General features: G+C 45.8%; 2 pseudogenes; both read right to left on the bottom strand.

The window, feature by feature from the left end:
- Positions 1 to 1967: 1967 nt before the first annotated feature.
- LOC147709909 (E3 SUMO-protein ligase KIAA1586-like) lies at positions 1968 to 10936 on the bottom strand (annotated as a pseudogene).
- A 2367-nt stretch (positions 10937 to 13303) lies between these two features.
- Positions 13304 to 14492, bottom strand: LOC147709910 (E3 SUMO-protein ligase KIAA1586-like; annotated as a pseudogene).
- Between the last annotated feature and the right edge of the window lie 295 nt (positions 14493 to 14787).

Here is a 14787-nt window from a genome sequence, read left to right on the forward strand (position 1 = left end):
ACTGCACCAGTTTAGAAAAATATCCAATATTTATCTGTGTAAAATAAGACCAAAATGATAAAAATCAAAAGTACAATTATTAAAATATGTACTTTTCCAGAATAACCCTAAAAATGTAGTCCCTTGAAGTCGGGAGCCATGTCCAGTGCTACTGTGGTGCGAAACACAACCAAATCCAACAGTTACGGGCAACAGCGTCTATGCAGAATGGTGTCGGTGACAATAAACTTCTAAACCGTACCTTTTGATCTGGCCGATTGAGGCAGTGTGGGACGTCGGTCGTCGAGGCTACGGTGTGAAGCGGAGCAGTGTGGCGTGCAGTGCCGTCAGGTCACTGTGCAGGCAGTGGCTCGGTGGCAGTTGTCCAGTGGCGTGGGTGAGACCAGGGGTGCAGCACTATTTCTGCTCCTCTACTACTCACAATATCCTACAGTACGCAAACCTCGGGTAGAGTATGGTAAGTCTTTGGACTTAGAACACACAAAAGGGTACCCTGGTAAGTCTATGCCCCTCTGAGAAACATAACACCTTTCAGCTGGTGATAATTCCGACGCAGCGGGTCCTAACCGGCACTCCGATGTGTTCTCTTCCTTCAGTCTTACAGTAAATCTGTATAATAATAACCTCGAGAAGTATGTTATCATCAATACTCAGTTTTTTTTTAAAAAAACAAGCTAGGAGTCAATAACTATTTCAGAGAAACGGAAACAACACCCTATTCCTACCCCTCAATATAAGTAATGTTGTTTTGATTCGGTCATTGAGTCTGGCTTTGTGAGCCGCAATTATAATCCTCAAAGGTACACGTCAGTATGCCTCATTTTGGCAAGAAACAAGTACCGCAGCACCATCCTCCGTAGAAAAGCTGAAATTAGGAGCATAGCACAATGTCACAGGTAGGTATTTAACACCCTCACACAATCTCTATAAGTGGAGGCCAGTACTCATACACTCAAACTAGTATCCAGGTTTCTTACCTATGGCGAGTACGCCCTTTAACTCCTCACTCCAGCACCGTGTTGAACCAGGAAGTCGGTGAGACTCAACTGGGAAGTGATTTTAAGGCAGCAAACACAAACAACTAGAGCGCTAGATAAGACTTAAAGAGCTCTTACAGCACTGTGTACTAATGACGGTTTTGGCATGCAGTGTGTGTGTTAACAATACATGCCTAAGGCGTGTAAGTTTATGGAGATTTGATGGGGCTACAATATAATTTGAAATAAATATAACACGTTTTTGAAGAATGTTGGGGCTATAACATAATTAAAACAGATATTACATGATCACATTCAAATAGAAGTTTCTATGATTTTATGGAAGGGAGAACGTTCAAAGTATCCAAATAGTTCAAAATCTTGAGTACAGTACATTATATTGCGACAGACCGAATAGCACAATACAAAGAAAAGACTTAAAGGAAACACTCTCCCTTGACATATTGTTATTGGTGATAATAACGCTCTCACTACAAAAGTAGTGTACGTGTGATCACGTCAGGGTTTATCGTTGAGCTTGTAGTCAATAATGTATGTGTAATGCAGTTGCAGAGAGCAGGGTAAAGCACATGGATCTTTGAGAAACAAATGATTTATTGCAACACATTTCATATAAACTGCCTAGAATACCATTCTTGTAATTCTTGAACACAATGGACATGAAATAAAATCATCAGCCTGGTGTAGTCTGACCTATAGAAGATGGTAAAGGCAGGGCTTAGGGAGGCAAAAAAAGACTGGTGGTGCTCTAAAAGGGGCATGGCAAATTTCTTAAAGGGGTGTGGCCTATCTGAGTAGGGGCGTGGTCTAAATCAAGATAATTAGCATTGTGTGCTTAAGAAAATCATGAAGTCGCATCCAGCAAAGGATAATAAAATAGGCAAAAAAGTATATTTATTAAGTATAAGCCATAAAATACCAAACTCTTTAAAAAAAAAAATGTAAAAATTCTTTACATTACTTAGAATTCTATTGCAGGATTTCCCAAAACCCTTGAAGATATTCCCTGTGTGTATTTTGCTGGGGTTTCTCACAACAATTTTTTTCAGCAGACCTTTGCCAGCCAACTCTTTACATACAGCTTTGCGTCAAATGTTTCAAATGGAGGACCATTGAGTTTTGCCCATAAGCATGAAGAAATGGTCTCTACAAGAGAGGCTCTTGTTGGACTAGCAATACAGTTCATTGCGCTGAAACCTCTCTCTCAATCCGCTTTACTTGCTGGCAGGGTTTCCATGCAAACTTTTTAAATGCTTCAGGGGTTTTCTTTCCACCAAAATCTTTGAAAAGTCTAAAAGCTTGGGTAGTATCTCTTGCTGGCAGATGAAACTCTGAACACAGTTTCTGAATCTGTTTCACTACAAAGAATGCATTCATCACCAGAATGCAAGTTGCCTGCATCTGGCACACTGAAGCTGGCTATAAGTTCTTTCTCAGAATCCGGGGCACATGGTTTATTGATATTTACAGACAGACTTTGGTAAAAACTGATTTGGATTAAGGGTAACAGAGTTACTTCTACCATGGAAAAGAGGAACATTCTTGAATTTGCCCTTGTCAACTGCTCTCTGAGCCGCAGAAGCACACTCCCCTGGTGAGTCCTTTATTGCTTTAAATATATATACTTGATTAACCAAAAGTCTGTGGGCAGTAACAATTGTAATGTCCCGCCTCTGTAAGGAGAGTGACAAGTCTTTGAGCTCTTGAAGTGCATCACACATTACCCCCAAATCTCTGATAAAAGAATAGGATGTAAGCTTCTTCAAGATACCTTCATACTTACTCCGGTCTCTTATGGGTCTGGATGGGTCTTTAGAAGCATTCTCAAAATGTTTGCACAAAGCAGGAAGTCAGTTCCAAAGAGCTTTCACAGATCTGTAACTGGATGCTACCAATCTAGTATCAAGCATTTTCCCTATCTTCTGAAGCTGTACACATAGCTTGCTGGCGGTGAAGGACTGGGTTTTTCTAAGACCCAGCGGTGCCAGGGGACAACACCTGACACCTTCGTGGGTAACCTGTTCGGGCGTACAAATGACAGAGACACGGGACACTTCCTTCGGCGTCAAAGATTCGAGGTTTATTTACTGCAGGGAACACAGAAGTCACGTGAAGTACACAGCATGTAAGTTCGCGGGATCTGATTCAATTTGCTACTGTGGATCGCTCCTTTTATACAATTTTCTCTCATAGATTAACATGGTACACAAAGGTTTACAACTTGGTTCCCATTGTAAAGACCATAAGGGGTCGCTTTCATGTATACAGGACCTGGAACATAAGTACAGAAACATTCGGTGGTTCCCAACTGTAAAAACCCATCTTCCCACCATTAGTACATTCCAATCAGCAGTAAACAGATCGAAGAAGGAACAGAAACAGGTGCAGAGGAAGGCAGAAACAGTGGGGAGATCGGAAAGGGTGAAAAAGGGGGTGGTATCGGGAAACACGAGCTGCAGGCATCAAAGGGACGTGCCTAATGAGATGCACAACTAAGACAATAGACCGGCAGGGCAAGATGAGCCTCGAGCGGGGCCATCTGCCTTACAGTGCCATCTCCCTCATCATAAAGACACTTTCAAAGGAAACGTGTCTTCCGCAAGAGTCTTGAGAATCCCAGGGTCGCAAAGCGGACAGCGTCCGTTCGCTGGCTACTTGAGAGACAAAATGGATGCGGTATCTAAGATGGTACCCGTGGGTACAGATAGAAGAACCCACGAAACAGACGAACGGTTTAGGCTAGCACAGCGAAAACGTGTACACCCACTAAACTCGTCATTTGTGGTTCGTAGATACCAGACTCGACCATATTCGTGCGAGTCGAAAACACCACTTACGATCGTCACGGAACCTCAGACGCTCCTTTTGCCCTCATGTAGGCAAGCACTAGTCGGAATCATATTCGATATTCATCAGACCATCTAGACGTTGCTGCAACATAACTCTATCCATCAGAGTTCCTTTGGTAACAGGCGGCTGTCTCATACACGTTGTAGCACAGAGGCCACATAAGGCAGGACCACACTGCACACAAAGGCAACACGTGAACAGGAATGCTACAACAACTCCGATAATCATCAGAATCTTCCAACCCCAAGTCGACATCAGGCCCCAAAACCACCCAAGTAGCGTCCAATCCCCTACGTCCACGTGTATGGACTCGGAGATCTTGTGCAACTTTGAGATGGCTTGATGGACAGTCGGAGCGTTATCTGGAATGAAAATACAGCAGCTCGAATGGATCACTTTACATACTCCACCTCGATCTGCTAAAACAACGTCTAAAACCATACGGTTTTGTAGCGTCATAAGCCTATCCGCTTGAAGTTCTGCCGTAATGTTGCCAAGGGCACTGGCAGTGATATTAGCCGTCGATTCCACCACTCGGGTCAACTGTCTCAGGTTCCTACTATTGACCATAGGTCCCCAAAACGGAAAGAAACCCTTGAAAAAGTCTCCTGCCTCTTGACCGGCAGTGTCCTCTTCGCTAATCACGCCCCTCACATTTCTAGTCTTGTGGTAATCTGCATCAATGGTAAACGTCGGAGGCAACAAATTTGCAATATACCATGTGCCCGCAAAGTCAGAGGGCAACCACGTATACGCACGATCATTACAAACGAAGTACGTACCCTTGGCAGTCAGAAACACAGGAGAAGAGAGCATCGGTAAGACATACGTCTCGGAGCAAGCACTCTCTCCAAGATGAGCTCTCGGGCTTCGGCCACGAACTTTTAGACAGAAATTACCAAGGTGGGGTACGATCCATATTGCGGACGAGCTTTTAAGCTGTCTTTCACCCACGAGCGCACTATACTCAACCTCACTCAGATCCCTATAGGCTCGCACCTCTTCCTCTGGGATGAGCGACGGCTCATAGATATCCCTATCTAAATCAGCGATCGCTATAGCCAAAGGCTTGTGGTACGGACCGGGACCAAAGTGCGGAGGACGTGGCTCTCGATTGGGGTAGGAATCTAGTGCACTTCGAAACATTGTTTGCAATGCTCGAGCTGAACCCTGGGAACTATAAGGAAGGACCAGGTACGGAATTCCCTTATCCGTTGTATGTGGCATTAACCCACACACCCAACAATTGGTAGTGTTCACCACTAACTGATGCTGATGAAGGAGCTGAATGAAGGAATTATTCCTGAATTCCGCACGTCTAACCTGCTCGTGTTGGGGTAGGATGTGAAAGGAATGAGGGGACACAGTGGAGGTAGTTTTAGGTTCCGAAGTGGGGGTAGGTATGATAGAAGGTAGGAAGTACTGTATCATATAATACACCCCACCCGCCAATAACAAGGAAACAGTTAGAAACAAAAGGAACACCTGAAACATGAAGCATTTGGTATGAGCAATTTGTTGCAGTTTGAATCTTTGTGCCTGAGCTTTTTCCAAATCCACCAGCTTTGAAAACGCCATCCTCTAAAACCGTCCGCAACATTTCTTGACGCACTTCGTTCTGTGTAGCAGTAGTTAATCCCCAGGAGTTCCCAGGAACCGACGGTCTCCGACCTAGTGTCAAGACCTACTAACCAGAAGGAAGTACGCGCGCGGCCCTACGGTTCACCCGGATGCAAGGTATTCTAATTCACAAGTATATACAAAGTCTGTTAGCTGTGGAAGCAAAAACACATATGTGGGAAAAAAACTCAATATTTACAAAATCACAGTTATGCGAGTGTTTTAGACTGATCGTGGCAATGGGGTAACGTAGAAGTCGAGGGACAAAGCAAGCTTTTTATCAGTCTTTGGTATTGAACCGCAAAAAGTATCGGCTTCTCCCAGGACGTGTCTGTTCATCAAACAATGGATCCGATGAGGGAACACAGTTCTGTTGATCAGTCAATTGTTCGGATCTTGAGTTTTGCGGTGACAAATGTTCAACAATGTCGTTCTGTTGCACTGAGGATTCTCCGACAGGCTGAGCGTCGCTAAAAGGTACGAGGGTCTGCAATGTTTCTGTTTCAGACGAGGCAATGCCCTTCCTCACCCACGAGTCCGCTGATAAAGGTATAGGTACCTTTTTGGTGTGGGTGGCATGCACCCAGTTTTTTCGACCTTCCAAACGAACAGCAGTTCTCGTGGCAAGGAGGACTTGGTAGGGTCCAGTAAAGCGGGGTTCAAGATTGCGTTTTCTTCCAAAATTACGAGTCACCACCCAGTCTCCGGGCTGGAGCTGGTGGCCTGGACCCTCCGTCTGCGTCGGCAGTGCTTCAAAGACCTGTTGGTGAATTAACCTCAGTTTAGCAGTCAGATCATGACGATAATCGATCAACATTGGGTACTCAAGATCAGAGAACACACTCGGTCTAGGGACCCCCCAAACATTCGCAGGACGGCCGAACACTATTTCGTAGGGGCTGAGCCCTACTCGGAGTGTACAGTCGCCCTTGTTGACAACAGAGCTAGAGGCAAAGCGTCAGGCCACGAAAGACCAGTCGTAGCCTGAATCTTCGCTAATTTTAATTTAAGGGTGCCATTATACCCTTCAACCAAACCTGCTGACTGGGGATGATTGGCGCTATGGAATTTTTGAGTAATTCCAAGGCCCTTACAGACACTCTTCATCACACTTCCCACAAACTCACTTCCGTTATCAGACCATACAATCCGTGGCATTCCATACCGAGGAAAGTATTCCTTCAGTAGGATTTTCGCAGTGGACAGAGCTGTGTTATCTTTGAGAGGGTAGGCTTCAATCCATCGGGAGAATGCGCAAACCACAACTAAAACGTATTTAAGGTTATTGCATCGCTCCATATGGATGAAGTCAAGCTGAATCACCTCAAAGGGACATGAAGGTGGAGCAAAATGGCCAGGAGGTGTAGGGGTTCCCTTACCAGGATTGTACATCATACATATCATGCAATTCTTAACCAATCTCTCAGCACATTTAGTGAGACCATCATTCTTCCACACAGGGGACAACAACTTGCAGATACCTTTCGCACTAATATGTGCTAAACCGTGTGCCATCGTCACGACAGCTAGCACATATGCATCCGGCAACATCCATCTCTTATGCTCTGACAAATCAATCCAGCAACCATTCGCATCCAACTTTCCCGTACTCTCTTTCCACTTCGTCTTTTCAGTCTCAGTGGCCTCATTCTGTATCGCTTTCACACTCTCGATAGTATCCTCACACATACCAGTCTCTGTAGGCCACCTAACCGAACTCGTCACATACATTCTAGTGCTAAAGTTCCGGGCAGTCTCCTTAGCAGTCTCATCCGCAAACGCATTACCACGACCAACATCATCCGTCACTTTACGGTGCGCACTACATTTGACAATCGCCACCTGCTTAGGCAATGTAAGTGCATCCAAAAGATCATTCACAAGCTGTCCATGCTGAATCTTAGTGCCATGCGACGTCATAAAACCTCTCTCTCTCCACAACCGTCTAAAACTATGCGCGACGCCAAAAGCGTATTGGCTGTCGGTAAACACATTCACCCGTTTCCATTTCGACAACACACACGCTCTAGTCAAAGCAATAAGCTCTGCAGCCTGGGCAGAATTCTGATTCAATCTCGCAGTTTCCACAACAGTATTCAAAGTTACCACAGCATTCGCAGTCGTCACATCACCATTCGGCAATTTAAAACATGAACCATCCACATACAAAGTCCCATCGGGATCTTCCAAAGGAGTGTTTTTGAGGTCCACGCAACCTTTTGTTTCCTCTTCTGTCCGTAAGTAGCAGTCATGAGGTGCTACTTCATCTGATTCCATACTAATTGGCAACAAAGTCGCTGGGTTCAGGACATTACAACGTTTTATCTGAATGTGACTTGCCAAAAGCGTCAACTCGTACCCAGACAACCTTGCACTCGTCAAGTGTTGGGTTTTCGTACGATTCAAAAGAGTGTCAACTGCATGCGGAACCATCACCGTAAGCATATTATCCATGACCAATCCTGCAGATTGTCGGATGGACACCGCAGCTGCCGCTGTTGCTCTCAAACAACTCGGCAATGCTCTAGCTACCGGGTCCAAGGTCGAGGAAAAATAAGCACATGGACGCTGCTTACCGCCAAAAGGTTGCGTCAAAACACTCAACGCCCAACCTTCCCTCTCGCGAACGTATAATGTGAACGGCTTACTGTAGTCAGGGGTACCTAACACAGGAGCCGAACACAACGCGTCACGCAATTCAGAAAATCTTTTCTGACATTCTTCCGCCCATGGCAAAGGAGTTGGAACATCCTTGCACGTCAGAGCCACCAATGGTTTTGCTAGCAATGAAAAATTTGGAATCCATTGCCTGCAGTATGACGTGATACCTAAAAAGGCACGCACATCTCTCTGAGTCGTTGGCACAGTCATTCGCGCAATCGCTGCAATTCTCTCTGGGGTCAACCTTCTTCCCTCCTTTGACAATAAGTGACCTAAATAGGTTACTTCTTGACAACAATATTGTAATTTTGAGGGTGACACCTTGTGATGTAAGTCACAGAGATGTTGCAACAACGACACTGTAGCAGTTTTGCAAATGTCCTGAGTGTCTGTCTGCAGCCACCAATAGGTCGTCGACGTATTGGATCAAGGCTGCACCAGCCGGCAACACAAATGCATCAAGTTGACCTTTCAAGGCTTGACTGTATATCGATGGACTCTCACAGTAGCCCTGAGGAGCACGTTTAAATCTAAAGCTGCGGCCACCAAGAGAGAAACCGAAAAGGTCTCTACTCTCTTCAGCAATCGGAATGCTGAAGAACGCATTTTTCAGGTCGATCACTGAAAACCAAGATGCAGAAGCTGGAATCAGAGTCAGTAGAGCCGTAATGTCAGGCACCACAGGGAACTGAGGAATCACAATTTTATTCACCTCCCGTAAATCGATAACAAAACGATAAACAGGTGGCTTCGATGGATCAGTTCATTTCAAAATGGGCAGTACAGGACTGTTGCACACGTTTCCCCAAGTCTCCTCAATGACATCTTTCTCAATCAAATCATAGATGATCGCTAACAATGCTCGTTCACCATCAAGGGAGATACGATACTGGGGAATACGTGGCAATCGCACATTAGATTTCAAGTGAACAACATAGGGGAGATATCAAGCAGGCCCACGTCATTGGGACCTGTCGCCCACAAAGATGCAGGAAGAGAACTCAATTCCGGTGGAAGCTTATCGAGAGACAAGTACATTGGAGAGAACTCTCTCACCCAAAGTAAGCTTTACTCCCGCAGGAGAACAATACAAATTCGCATACAGACGTTTAAGCAAATCCAGGCCCAAGAGATTTTCACCACAACCAGTGGTCAAAATCAGCGGAGCTTGCAGCTCACGAGGCCCAATTGTAAGAGGCAAAGGGCACGAAACTGGATTGCTATCAGGGGCGCCAGAGAATCCAACGGAAACATTTGTTAAGCCGGACAAAGGTGCGCCAGGGAGTTTCGAATGCATGATGGAACTTTTCGCTGCACCAGTGTCCAACAGAAAAGGCTCAACGACGTCCGAGGTGGCAACTGCGACGTAAGGCCCTCTCTGATCAACCGGAACTGATACTACTCCCTCTCCTTGTCTATGGCTGTCCTAGTAATTACCGTCGTCAGTGCCCTGATCGACGTAATAATCGTCTACGTTGTACTGCGCAGATCTTCCTTGCGATGATCCACGTTGATCGAAACTATTGTTTGAATCTGACGAATTATCTGAACGATTGGTTTGAACACCACGACCTCTACCACGTGATGCCTGCTGCGGACCACTACGACCTCCTCTAGATGAACTACCGCTATTTCGATCACGTAAAACTGGGCAATCGAATTTCAAATGACCCTCACCCCTACAATAGGCACACTGATTGTACCCCAACGAAGATCTCTGCGAAGAGGAGTCATTTCGTGATTGCGACCTATTCGACTGCGACTGTGATCGATTACGCTGTTGCGACTCATTCTGATTCGAACGCGGAGGATACGCTTGTTGCAACAACACTTTAGATTTGATCTCTTTTTTTATCAGCACGATCATTCTCCTCTTTCTCCCTATTCTCATAATACTGTGCCATAGCCAATATTTGAGCAGACGTAGAAACAGCCCACGCACTCTCAGAATTCCTTAATTTGTTGCTTAAGTCCGGCAACAAGTTAGAGACAAATTTGTCCACGAACAACCTCTGACCTCCCTCGGTACCCATATCCTGACCACTATGATCAATGAATGCCTCTTCAAATCTCATAAAGAAATCAGAGACACTCTCGTCCTTCTTCTGTTTGCAAGCGGACAACTTATCCCAATTCACCTTCATAGCTGGCATAAGCGTTTTCATTAGGGTAATGATTCTCTGAGGGAGATCGGTAATGAGCTGTTCAGGTTTAGCTCCACCAATTTGTCGCGTATCTGCCGCAATAAGGGCAGGCCAGTCGCCCCCTAATTCGTTTACATGATTTTCTTGACGAATCTTCGCCCATACCGGTTGCGGTACGACATTACCGAACAACATGTCAATATCGGCAAGGTTGATTATCGTAGCATCCACAAGCTGCGATCATTCCTTATAGTACCCTGCAGGGTTTTTGCGAGGGTCAGGCAAAGATTGCTTCACCTGCAAAACTTCCGATCTCTTCCATGGAAGATGTATCCACACTCTCTGAAAGTGTGGCAGGATCGGTGGAGCAGCACCAGGGTTACCTGGCATCCACACTGGTGGAACTTCACGCATGGGATACTGACCAGGCGCTCCTAGCGGTCCCTCAATGTCTTCAACAAACAATGCTCAAGGCATTATAGAGGGACGAAAAGACAGCAACTGCTCGACAGCACGTCGAACATTGGTGCCTACTAACATTCCGCTCGAAAACTGAAGCTGTAGATCAGTCAAAGCACCTAATACCTCATCGGATGCATCAGCCGATATTAGATCACGTAATGACTGACACATTTGTTCGAAAACAAACCTTTGTGTCGGCATATTGAATTGACAGAACGTATCTAACACCACACGAGGAGGATTTCTAATGGGGTATTTCATCCAATTCAGCGCCATAGTATACAATGTGTCACGTTCCCTACTACCGGGAAGCTGACTACTTCTTTGAGGACCGTCCGAACCAGCGGACTCAAGTATAGGTCCAAGTGAATTGAAGATGTTAGCAGCAACAGAGGGAGTACGACGTCGAACAGACGGGGAAGAATAACATAAGGGATTAACAAACGAAGTGTCAGAAACAGAAGGAACAGCGGGAGTAAGTAGAACAGGAGCAGCAGCAGCAGGAGTATGAGGAAGTACAAGCGGAGGAGCAGTAGGAACAGAAGTAGGCAAGGGAGCAGGAACAGTCGGAAGAGCGGGTACAGGTTGAGGAACAGGTTGGGGAACAGGAGCAGGTACAGGGGGAACCACAGGAGCTGCGGTACCCTGTGCGTACGGAGGTGGTGACTTCAGAAGATAGGACAGTAAAGGGTCCTCAACTGATTCCTCTTTCTTATCTGTACCCGTCGGTAAAGCGGGATAACATTTATCTATAGACATACGCTGCAATCTATCGAAAACTTCCTTCTCCTTTTCCTCCTTATCTCGCTGGAACTGCTCTGCGTTCTTTACCGTTGTAACAATTCCTTCTCTCCTATTGCGTTTTACCTGTTTGATTTCTCTCTGTTTGGCTTCTTTGCGCCATAACCGAAAGGAATCAAACATGGCCGGCCTTGCTTTTCTTTGGAACAATTTAGCTTCAAGATTATCTAAGATCGGGGTCTCAAAACTACCATGAGGTGGCCAACTAACTACACCATCCTTCTTAGTATATCGAACCCAGCACTCATTGAACGTAATTGGACCTAATCCATGTTTGCTATATAACTCGTAAGTTGGAGTTCCAACCGGAGGTATCGGACACGAGTCCTCCAGTCGGGAATCCGCACCACACTTTCTAAAACAACTGAACAAAGTACTACGGCCAGGCATCTTGCACACCGGCCGAGTTTCACAAACTTCAAGGGTTATAGGATTTACAAAGTCCCTGCAAAGAGCAAAAACCCTCGGTTTTTGGCGACTGCAGACGTCAAATATCACAACAAAGAACCAAGTACTAAGAACCACAAATGCAATGGAACCATGCAACAACTAAGCACCCACAACTAAGGACTATGGGTGCGACCCACAAATACTTAACTCAAAGATCGATGGCGTCACCAGGAAGGCCCGTCAATCGTCTCGCTGTACCAAGGTCTACGCCAGGCGCCAAAACAGGTCTACAGTCAGGGCAGCAGTCCGTCGCAGCCGTCAGGAGGCGGGAATCTTCGCGGGAAAAGTCGTCGGGCCACTTGTTTCGACAACAGGATCGATGAAGCGGGGTGCACCTTCCCTCGGAGATTTCACACGAAGTTCCTCACGATCGTCGGGCTTGGACCGGTACCACTGATGCAGCCCCACGCTGGGCGCCAACTGAAGGACTGGGTTTTTCCAAGACCCAGCGGTGCCAGGGGACAACACCTGAAACCTTCGTGGGTAACCTGTTCCGGCGTACAAATGACAGAGACACGGGACACTTCCTTCGGCGTCAAAGATTAGAGGTTTATTACTGCAGGGAACACAGAAGTCACGAGAAGTACATCACATGTAGGTTCACGGAGCCTGATTCGAATTGCTACTGTGGGTCGCTCCTTTTATACAAGTTTCTCTCATTGATTAACATGGTACACAAAGGTTTACAACTTGGTTCCGATTGTAAAGACCATAAGGGGTCGCTTTCATGTATTCAGGGCCCGGAACATAAGTACAGAAACATTCGGTGGTTCCCAACTGTAAAAACCCATCTTCCCACCATTAGTACATTCCAATCAGCAGTAAATAGATCGAAGAAGGAACAGAAACAGGTGCAGAGGAAGGCAGAAACAGTGGGGAGATCGGAAAGGGTGAAAAAGGGGGTGGTATCGGGAAACACGAGCTGCAGGCATCAAAGGGACGTGCCTAATGAGATGCACAACTAAGACAATAGACCGGCACGGCAAGATGAGCCTCGAGCGGGGCCATCTGCCTTACAGTGCCATCTCCCTCATCATAAAGACACTTTCAAAGGAAACGTGTCTTCCGCAAAAGTCTTGGGAATCCGAGGGTCGCGAAGCGGACAACGTCCGTTCGCTGGCTACTTGAGGGCAAGAGACAAAATGGATGCCGTATCTAAGATGGAACCCGTGGGTACAGATAGAAGAACCCACGAAACAGACGAACGGTTTAGGCTAGCACAGCGAAAACGCGTACACCCACTAAACTCGTCATTTGCGGTTCGTAGATACCAGACTCGACCATATTCGTGCGAGTCGAAAACACCACTTACGATCGTCACGGAACCTCAGCGGCCAGATTAAACTCTCTCTGGTTTTTTGGTGACATGCTGTATGTGGCATACAATGAGTCTATGAAAATCTTGAAGTGATTGACCCTGGCAACCTCATCAACTGTGTCTGCCACAGCAAGTTCTAGTCTGTGAGCCAAACAGTGCCATGTCAGTACAAGATTTGGAAATTCTGATTTCAGCAATGCTACTACTCCTCCCTTTTTACCAAACATTACTGCTGCTCCATCTGAACATGCTGCAATCAAGATATCATGTAGCAGACTTTTTGTGAGTCCAACTTTTTCGAAGTAGCTTAGAAGATCTGTCTTTACACCAAGGGCATATGTTTCTGCCAGCTCCAGCAGGCCGAAATAGATGGTCACTGGGGAACTTTCATTTCCAAAAATGCCGCTGAGGTAGATGATTAAGGTAGAAGCATTGCTAATAGAAGTCTTTTCATCAATTAATACTGTGATCTTTAGTTTGTGTTGTCTGATATAACAGACCAATCGTTGCATTTACCGTGCAATGTGTTTTATTATTTCAGTTGAAGTCACATTGCTGTGCAAAACACGTCCCATTGCACAGCCTTTCTTTGCCTGAAGGCGAATTAGATCAGGGTGGTCAGTGAAAGGGCGATCTTTTTTTTGTCAAGTAGTAGGTAGTTTCAAAAACCCTGCATGTGCTCTCCATATGTTTTGCATTACATTTGTGTACTGTCACCATCACAGTATTTTCCTGCTGAGCTGTAAGAATGTCTTCAGCTGCCAAGTGACCAGCGCTCACCTTATGCTTCTTAATCTTCTTCCTGAGCTGTTTCTGCCTGAAATCTTTTCCTTCAACAGAAGGACCAACCTCGCCATCTGCCCACTCTTTACTTATGCGCATGCCCTGGGTGTTATTGTGCACTGAAAGACCTGTTGATTGAGCCTGTTTGCAGGAAGAACATCCAATCTCGCCTGCCTTAAGATACGACCATTGATATTCCTCTTGAAAGTAATTCCACTGTTTAGTGTTCCAGCAGTCAGGGATTTTGACGGTTTCTTTCTCTGGCACACGTTGAAGTCTTTGTAAAGGTGTACTGTCCTTTGGAGACTCTTGCTGAGGTTTACTAGCCTCATCACTAGTTGGTTGCACTGGACAAGACTCCCCTGTAACATGCTGGCGCTTGAGTGACGGTAGGAAGTCAATCATTGCATAGACTTGCGCTTCAGAGCAGAAGCAGATAAGCCACTAGTAGCCATGGTAAAATGTAGAACTTCCTTCTTGAAGGCTGGACTGGTATATCTGAAAAAGAAAATCTTCCTCTGCTGACTTTGGTTTCAAGGTGATAAGGCCTTGCGTCACGCAACGAGAATATTAAGCCTCTTATCTGCAACAAAAATGGAATAGTTTACTCCAGTGATCAACAATGTTTAATTGAAGTGCGTTTGGCTGGCAGACGCTACTCTTCATTTTGTGCTGCTCCTGAAAGGATCTCTCATCGTGC

The sequence above is a fragment of the Lissotriton vulgaris genome, chromosome 6 (genome assembly GCF_964263255.1).
Source record: "Lissotriton vulgaris chromosome 6, aLisVul1.2, whole genome shotgun sequence".
Classification (NCBI taxonomy): domain Eukaryota; kingdom Metazoa; phylum Chordata; class Amphibia; order Caudata; family Salamandridae; genus Lissotriton; species Lissotriton vulgaris.